Below are 9,294 nucleotides of genomic sequence, written 5' to 3'. Positions count from 1 at the left end.
TCCAGAGGACTTGCGCATGAGCTCAGGAGTCCCAGGTGGAAAAGGAATTAATCCAAGGCATGAATCATGAGAGGCAAACGTAGTTCTTTGAGGTTTAGGCAACTGCTCGGCAGAGGTTTTCGGAATCACACCTGTTTTTTCACATGCTTGAATTCTACCCAAGCCCCACTCTTCACACCATCCAGACCCTCTTATTGACCAAAATGCAAGTACTGACAGAGACATCTTTGCGCTCACCAAAATTTATTTTTATTTATGAAAAAAAACCCGACCAACCAGCAGCAGTTAGTGAGGACACTTAACGTTGAAAATATTGAGTTGTTACCTTCACAGCATAATCCTTGTCATAGCTCAGCTGACAGATTGATTATTCAAAGTGTGGTGCACCTATGGCTGGGAATCATATTGCAGGGCTTAGGGCTTTAAACTAAAACTGCCCTGTCTGTCAATAAACCCTGAAGGAAGAATTGTGCTAAATCCTGTTCTCACTTCACAATATTCCTAAGGTGAAGATATAATTTTGCGTAAGTAAAATGTTTGGTTTGACATTGTGACTAATGTCTTGCACTCCATACAGAAGCATTAGTGGAAGGCCTTACTAACTAGATATGGTAGACTACAGACCAAAGACACATTGCTTTAAAACTTCCTTATTCTGGGCATGTTCTGCAGAGGCTTTTACAAAATCTCTACACTTCTAATAACAAGAGGTACTTGTGTCTGTAAGCAACTCAGTGGTGAGGTGCTTATATTCTCTCTATATGTAATAGCAGGAAAAGCCTTTCCACCGCACTTAGCAGGAATACAAGAAAAAAAGGTGATTTTCTCTTATTTCTTGTTTACATAAGCCCATTTACTAAGATCTAGTGGCACACCTTGTAACTCCTAGTTAGGTATTCAGAATAGCAACATGACTATAAGTTAAATATAATTTGTGAAATATATGCCATATTTGATAAAAAATGCATGTAGTCAGAATCATATGATGATTTTAATTTGCATAGATGTAAAACCTGAATTTATTATACACAACCTATATTTGTGAAAGTAGACAGTCACCTGGTTTCTCTTCACTGGTTTAATCTGGCAGTCCCTCACTAGAGGCAACAGAATTTTTAAAAGCAGCCAAGGCGAACCAGACACCAAGAGGAAGGAGAAAAGCAGAACAGACAATGTGCAGGAAAAGTGGTTCACACAAATAATAAAACAACTCCTTCAATCCTTTCAAAAGTTATGAATTTAGACTGAAAGAAGATGGAGAGGGCAGTCAGGCAAAAGAGAAGTGAGCCTGATGTCACTGATGAACCTGCAACAAGTTGATCTTCTCTTCCGTAAAGCAGATGTTTTAAGGAAACGTACAGGGTGCAGCTTACAATTTTAGGTAATCAAAAGATGCCCTGTAACAGAGATGTGGAGCAGAAAATAGTTGTCACCTTGGAGAGAAGCTGAATGGACTGAGGTACTGTGTAGCATCAGGGCCTGTAAACATGAACCTTTAATGAATGACTGGAAGAAACTTAAGCCAGTGTGGAGACAGACAGATGAATTCGTTACTATTGACATGATGCACATTTCAGTCAACACATTTTCAGGAAAAACATTCAGGTAGTGAGGTGGCATAGGCCTAAGCTCAGGAGATTGGTGTCTAACCAACAAAGAGTAGAATAATCAAAAGACTACAGAAATGCAGTGAAAGTAGCAGCCACATTCCGAAAAAGTTATCCGAGTGTCTTCCACTGAGCCACCATTATGGTACCACTGTGGTAATGGCCACTTGCATTTAAAACATGCACAGAAAGCCACTCCAGCCTCGTTGTAGTCGTTCAGCGTCATTTTCATCTGACAGATAACACTAATACCTGTTGGAATATAGTTATTCAAACCAAGTCTTAACATTTCATCAAGGTGCTGAGACAGCTCTGTGTAGCCCGTGCTGGTAAGCAGGTTTTTTTGCTATGTTTCACAAGTACTAACATAAAAATAGATTACAAAACTTAGGCTGCTGTTTTTATATGTTAAGAGGGAAAAAAAGACGCAAATGTTATTTTCAGTTTCTGATGTGCTTAGCTTAAAGCAAACCATGAAGAAGGCAAGCAATCATAAGAAGAAACATGTAGTGTTTTTCACTGCTACAGCATTAGCCATATACAAGCTGGAAATAAACCATACTTGGTTAGATACATATTACTGGAGAATGACCTAAGCGTTCTGAGCGTTACTGAAAGCTCTGCTGGCCATCTGTAATTTCAGGCAGAAGATGGCCTTCTCTATCAACCATGGGTCAACATAACTCTCAAGTATGCACACGTCCATGCAGCATTTCTTCTTAATAATGAACATTTCATTTCAAGCCCCAGCTAATATCAGATACAGAAAAAAAACCCCACAGGTATTTATCTGGTTCCTGGATTTATGTGGGTGCTTTTAACCCCACTCCACTCCTCGCTGCACTTCCCACCCCTCTCTACTCCTGTCTAAAGATAAAGATATTTACATGTCTGAAAGGAACTGGAAAGCATCTGTGATATTTCCCAGAGGATCTGATAGCTCTTCTCACACAAAGGCGTATTTCCACATCTCTATGTCACAGCAGCACTTCAGTAAGGGGCACCTCAGGAAGGGCCTCTGACAGTTTCAATTAGCAGAACCACAACTTTCACTACCTCACTTGAAAGAGAAAGATTTGAACAGAAGTATTTTCAGTTAATATTGTCGTTCACTTGAATTGGCTGTGTCTGTAGTCCTTATAGGATGGGTCATCCATAAGATGGTTCCTGGATAAATGTACTTTTACAAGTTGTGCAAATCCCTAAAACTCATAGCACTTTGAAATCATGTGGATTTCTGGTGCTCCTTGGCAGGCTCTAATCCACAAATTCATGAGTGGCTCACTGTGATTCATATGGCACTTTCATTTTTGGCAGGTAATGCTAATGGTATTGGAGAATGACTATTTGAATAAGATTTGCACCCACTTCCCTCAAATCAGGACTCTAAAAATGCTCAAAATGGAGCTGTCAGCATAAATACATAAAAAAATATGTGAACATTTATTCTGTATAGGGTTTTGACTGTACAATTCCAGCCATCAGGGATGAGCAGGATGAGCAGGACTTTCTGTAGTTCCTGTAGAAGGTTGGGCAAGCAAGCATCTGGGGGTGGACATTGCGGAAGAGGAAGTATCTACGTGTCAGTAATAGGAAATTTATATTGTACACCTGCTTTTTAGGCATGCCACCTGCGCTCAGTCATACCATAACATCGCTTTGATGACATGCCACAGCTACAAGTCCAGCAATATACATCTTGTTTCATTGATCTGAGTGACACAGCTTGGTAAAACTCTCTGCTTAATGGTATCAATCATAACTCTCAGCAGCAGTATGTGGTTGCCCCGTACGTTTTTCAGTGTTTAGACCCATGCTAAGTATTTTGATACCAAAAGCACTGAAGGAGCATGATGGTGAAAACAGAAGCACACGAAGTAAGCAACAGCACCTTATCTATACTAATGATGGACTGCTCATTATATTTTGTTGGCCTGGAACTACATAACATCCAGCAAACACTGTTTACAGTAACCTAATAATGAGCAATTCTGTTCCTGTTACAGCTCACAATCTCATATTAAATGTTTCTTGTTTCCAAAGTAAACGGCCCTATGTAGTTGAAAGGTATCACCACACTTTTAAAAAAGCTGGATAAATCTCATCTTTAGGAAAGGAAATGTGATCTAAAAAAAGGGATGTGTATTTTGACTAATATACAAAACTGACAAAAAGTAAGGTTTATGTTACTTTTTTTTTTTTTTTTTTAAGAAGCCTTTTCCATATTGAACTTGAGCATCTTTAAGAGGGAGCTTGGTCTAAATTCAGTTCCAGTCCTGGATCTACTCTTAAATCCATGTGTGGCCTCAGGCAAATGTGTTAATTTTCCTGTTTCAGTTTCCCTGCCTTTAAAGTGGGAATAAAATGTGACTAACACAAATAGCTTAGCTGCAATTTATGAGAATGAGTAACTTGATTATTAGATTTCTGAGACGTGAAACATGATTATTATTAGGACTTACTGACCAGCTAGTCAGAAGATACAAATAAAGGAGATGGGTCTTTGACAACAGAAGGATGCTGGTGAGTCAGTCAGTCAGTCTCAGTAGCTATGTGAGGAGGCAGCTCTAGGGTGCGGATAGTTGGACCTATAAAAGTGAGAATGCCCCGTTTGTACTGACTTTCTGTTTATTGCCCTGTGGTACCTAAAGACCATAAAAAGCTAAGTCCTCTCTGAGAAATGAACCGGTCCAAAGCGCTACAACAAATCATCTGCAGGCAAATAATTTTTTATCTGTATAAGAGAGCTCGATGTTATTTTCTAGTGGAAATGTCACAATTGATTAAAGACTTAGCATTTCTATTTAAAATGAGAGTAGTGGATGATACATTTTAAAGGGAGAAAAAGTCAGAGGCCTGATAACATGGAGATAATGGGGTAAATTAATTTCTGGTGTTGCTGCAGTAATTCGGCACTCAGCATATGGGGTCCAAATTTACACCACCGTATATAGTATAAATAGGAGTGCCTGTTAATAACTATAACAAAAATACTCTCCCCACTGGCAAGGTCAATATTATTAATTGTTATTCCTATTATTAACCTTTGGGCTTGTGTATCCTCCACGGATTAATGATTATTCAATAACTGTGCTACAAGGTTGCACTTTCTAAAAGCAATTAGTGGAAGGGCGTACCACTGGTTAACTAGGAAAAGCACTGAGGTATGGACCTCAAGGTCTTGGTCTTGTTTCCCAGACATGCAAAAGCACCTGCAGGAATAGTACCTGTCAGTTCCCAGAGCTGAATGAGGAAATCTGCCTCAAATCAAGGCAAACAAAACCCGGAGATTGGGCTGACATCCAGGGTCCCCTCTTCTCAGTCTCCTAGGGAGCGAAACAGCCTCAGGTTTCGGGGAGAGCTGCGCTCCATCGCCAGGTTCACTCTCCGGGAACTGCACTTCCATACCCTGTACCGGCGAGGATGGGAAAGGGCTTAAAAACAAAAGAGGAGAGAACAAGTCCCTCCCCAAGGAGAAGTTAACACGAATAAAGGCAATTCTCAGCCCGCGTTACTGCGGAGCACGTGGTGCCACCGGCGCGCGAGCCGCCGGTGATGCGCGGTGGGACACGGCCCCGCCGGGGCAGCGGCGGGCGGCGACCCCCGGGGATGCCGCCCTCGCCCCGGGCATCCCCGTCCCGCCGAGGCCGCCGGCGCGGTCGCGGAGCTTCGGCCTCAGCCGCCTCTAATGGCCGGCGGCCGCGGGGCGCTGCCCGCCCGAGCGGGGCCCGCGCCGGGGCGCGGGGAGCAGCGGCGGGGGCGGGGGGCAGGTGTGGACATAAAGGAGCGGGGGAAGGATGCGGGGAGGGGGCCCGCGGGGCAGCGGGGAGGGGGCCGGGCGCGCCGTGCGCGGGGAATGAAACGCGAGGGCGGAGGAGGGCTCAGGCCCCTCTCGCAGGGCAGGGGGGGCGGCAGGGGGGGCGCGCACACGCACACACCCCCACCCCGGCAGTGCCACCAAGTCAGCCCCACCGCCACGCGGGGCCGGGGGCCGGCAGCGGGCGGGGACGACGCGCACACACGCGCGCACACACACACGCACACACACAGGCGCACACGCAGCCGCCGCTCGGGGTGTGTGTCTGTGTGTGTGTGCGTGTGCGTGTGCGTGTGTCCCGCAGCCCCCCGCCGCCGCGCAGGCGGGAGGCAGCAGGCGCGGAGCAGGCGGCGGCGCCCCCCCCCCCGGCCCCCCCGCGGCCTCCGCCGCCGCGCTGCCCCGACGGCACCGCCGCCCCCTCCCCGGGGGCAGCGCGCACCTCCCCGCCCGAAAGGGCCGTACGCGGCAGCGGGCGGGGGGGGGCGCAGACACACACCCGCGCACACACACACAGGCACACGCACACGCACACGCACACGGCCAGCCAGCGGCAGGGCTGCCCCACGCCGGTACCTTGCTGCCCGGGTGTTTTCCGTCCGGGCTCCTCCTTGCTGAGGCAGCTCGGGAGCGGAGCCGAGCGGGCGGGTGTGTGTGTGTCTGTGTGTGTCTGTGTGTGTGTGCGAGAGCTAGCGAGAGCGAGAGAGACTCTCCCCCCTCCCCCTCCCCCTCCTCCTCCTCGCTCTCCTTCCTTTAAACGCCCACTCCTGATGGGTGAAAAGACAACTTGAACTTCAGTGCAATTAACTTCGCCGGCGCCTCGGAAGCCGGAGGTGTCGCCGGCCTCGCCCGCCGCGCTCCCATGAGTGAGTCGGTCCCGCTCCTTCGGCGTCGCTCCTCGGGGACGGGGGGGGACGGGGCCGTGCCGGGGGCACCCGCCGCCGTGATTTACCGCGGCCGGCGGTGCCGACCCGGGCGGGCGGGGGGGAGGCGCGGGGCGGGGGGCTCCGCTTGGCGCTGCCGCTGCCGGAGCCTCCCGGCCGCCACGGGCTCACACCTGCCGCCGCGCCGCGGGCGGCCGCCGGGCCCGCTCCGCTCCCCTGCCCGCCGCCGCCTCGCCCGCCGCCGACGCGGGGGGGGAGCGGGGGGAGCGGGGGCCGGGGGAGAGCCGAAACCCCGGAAAGTTTGGCAAACTTCTTCCCCGGCCCCGCGCGCCTCCCGGCAGCGGCGGGCGCGGGGCGGCGGGGCGGCAGCACCCCCGACGGCGGGGGGCGCGGGGCGAAGCGGCGGCTCGGGGCGGGTGCGGGAAGGGGGTCGCGGGGTGGCGCTTCCGCGGCGGGGGGCGCGGGGGCTGCGCGGGCGGGCGCGGATCGCCCCGCCGGGGGCGCGCCCGTGGCGGTGGGTGGCACGTCCCCCCCGGCCGCCCGCGGCACGACCCGCCGCTGCCGCGGGGAGCGGTGCCAGGAACTCGCCTCTGTGCTCCGGGATTTTATTTTTGATTTTTCCGCTCCGTCTCCACACCCGCCGCCCGAGGTTTTCCTCAAACCGCCGTCCTTTTGTCGCCGGCTGCGCCGGCTGCCCGGGGGAGCGCTCCTGACGGGCACCTGCCCGGGCCGGAGTTTCCCTCCGCCAGCCTCGGGCTTCCCGGACCGCGAGAGAAACTTCGCTAAAACCAAGTTGGATGCGACACTTCGCACCAGCTCCTGAGCTGCGATGAGTTTAAGCTGAGGCAGGCTCTCCGCGGGCTGCCGCCGGTCCCACCGAGCGCAGCGCTTCTGTGAGAAGAATTCACAAATTCAGACGCAGAGACTCCCGGGCGTACGAGCCCGTAGTGCCCCTTTCCCTCCGGTCCCTGCTACTTGGGTGGGAGTTAGCGGCCGTCCCTTACTTCTACTTTATATTATTTCGGCACAGTGCATTCATATATTTGTCTGCTGTAGTCTGCTGGCAAACATTAGCATTCAAGCTTACATTTTTGACAAATGTGCAGACAGGAATAGCATGAATAGGCATCTTAAATATTAACAACCTAAGCATCTGTTGTGAAACAAATTTAATATATTTACTCTGTTTTTCTCACATTGTTAGAAAAGGTTACAATAAGTGTAAAATTTCAGCTGTAGTTAGCACAAGGAATGCTTGGATATTTCACTATCTCTTCAAGCATTTAACACAATCACCAGATAGAAATGTGTCAAATCAGGCGCACTATTCAAAAACAACTTGAAACAGTAAGCGTAAAGACGTGAATGTAGGATGTTCTCTGCAATTTCTATCTTCTAATTACTGTGCAGCGCTGTTTGTAGAATTTGAGAGTGCTCTTCTCAATCCCGTATTCCTATATGCTCTTTAGCAATTTTGTACTACGCTCATTTTCTCATTCATTTTCTCTGTGAGATTGTTACTGGTATTACCTTGCTTTTCAAGTCGAAGCAATGGTTTGCACAGAAATGTGTAATAACGTGGAGTAGGTAACAAAACAAGCAGGCAGCAAGTGCAATGTGTTCATGTATAAGCATGCGTCTGAGCAGATAGCACACACACACATAATAAGGTAACAGAGGAGAAATTAAAAACACTGGCTAGTATGCTATGTGTGCCCACACTTGAATGCAAACAGCTAGTGGAAAAGAAACAACTGACTCCAAGGAATTCCTGCATCCCTGGAATAAAACTCTTCTGAGTAGGACAAGAGCACAGAAGAGTGAAGTCTCCAAAAAGACTGTAGAGTTATTTCAGGAATCAGTGCGTTCCTTCCCTTTTCCCACAAGTTCAAATATGTAATAAATAAGCCCTTTGTATGCAAAAGAGTTGACTGGAACAAAAAACATTTAAATGGAATGCTGGTTGTGCGTACACTTTGAAAAACTGGCCGTTTCCTTTTTATATTCTTTGTTCTTAATACTTCAAATAGGAAAGTAGCTCTCGCAGTTTCTCCTCTCCTGTTATTTTAGTGATACACGTGAGTCCCAACCTACTGCTGCACACTCCTGAGAAAGCACTGTGAAGGCAGGCAAGTCCATCTCTGACTCGCTGCTGGGACACGGTGCTTTGGCAGGATGAGACGCAGAGGGTCTGTCACGACAGCCCGAGCTTGTGCACGAGCAGGGCACCTTTGGGGTTTGCAGCCTAGGCCCAGCAGGTCAGCTGATGAGCACCTGCCCTCTCGCCGAGCCTCCCAAGGCAGGGCAGGCAGCACCAGCCCTGCCTGCAGCCCTGCCTGCAGCCCTGCCTGCAGCCCTGCCTGCAGCCCTGCCAGCATCCCACGGCCACCGCCACCCTCAGTCCTGCCCGCACTGCGGGCACGGCCACCCCTCCCGTGCAAAAACCTCTGCAGGGTAGGAAAGTCCTGAATAAGCACTAACTCATCCCACGTTTCGGGTTTGGGACAGGGAAGGGTTTAAATGTGTGTGACTGCCCTTTAGATGATGATCAGCTGAAGTCTGGTGTTCTTAGGGAAAAAAACCTCCAAATCTTTTAATTGTATCAACCACTCAGTTTTTGGAAGTGTTGTCACCTGTTTTTATTGTCACCTGTTTTTTTACTCTAGACATCATCAGATGAATTTGAAGTCCTTCTTAAGGTTTCCAGCTGTATTTTGGGGGGGAAAATATAGGAGATTATTTTATTAATAAAATACTTTACAATATATAGAAGAAATATGTTAAAAGTAGATTTCTGGATTAGAAATGTAGGAAATAGGATTTCTGAAACGTTTCAGTCATATTTCTAGGAACTACGCTATTTTACCATAGATACTACTGAAGCATTATATTGCCTTCTTGTATATAACTGCCATTGCTCTCTCTAGGTATATTTAATATATATCCAGTGAAGCCACAAACTTTCCTTCTACAACAGTTTAAACACATC

At 48.8% G+C, this 9,294-nt stretch overlaps 1 protein-coding gene and 1 long non-coding RNA gene across 6 annotated transcripts in view; one reads left to right on the top strand and one right to left on the bottom strand.

Moving 5' to 3' along the window:
- Nucleotides 1–1,077: 1,077 nt before the first annotated feature.
- Nucleotides 1,078–6,134, bottom strand: LOC130147731 (uncharacterized). Of its 2 annotated transcripts, XR_008821311.1 has the most exons (3): nt 5,998–6,134; nt 4,835–5,016; nt 1,078–4,195 (listed from the first exon to the last, which is right to left on the bottom strand). It is a non-coding gene; the product is annotated as an uncharacterized LOC130147731 (long non-coding RNA). The 2 variants fall into 2 exon arrangements; XR_008821310.1 differs by having other exon boundaries at nt 1,078–5,016; nt 5,998–6,133.
- A 19-nt stretch (nt 6,135–6,153) lies between these two features.
- The window catches only part of SATB1 (SATB homeobox 1), a 93,961-nt gene continuing 90,820 nt past the window's right edge, over nt 6,154–9,294 (top strand). The window contains exon 1 of one of the 4 annotated variants that reach the window (XM_056335325.1): nt 6,154–6,287. The gene's annotated coding sequence lies outside the window, so the exon portion shown is untranslated. Of the gene's footprint in view, nt 6,292–9,294 lie in introns of all 4 variants that reach the window. The other 3 variants (XM_056335316.1, XM_056335321.1, XM_056335320.1) reach the window with 3 other exon arrangements.

This window comes from Falco biarmicus, chromosome 4 (assembly GCF_023638135.1).
Source record: "Falco biarmicus isolate bFalBia1 chromosome 4, bFalBia1.pri, whole genome shotgun sequence".
Taxonomy (NCBI): Eukaryota; Metazoa; Chordata; class Aves; order Falconiformes; family Falconidae; genus Falco; species Falco biarmicus.
This window is presented reverse-complemented; position numbering and strand designations above follow the sequence as displayed.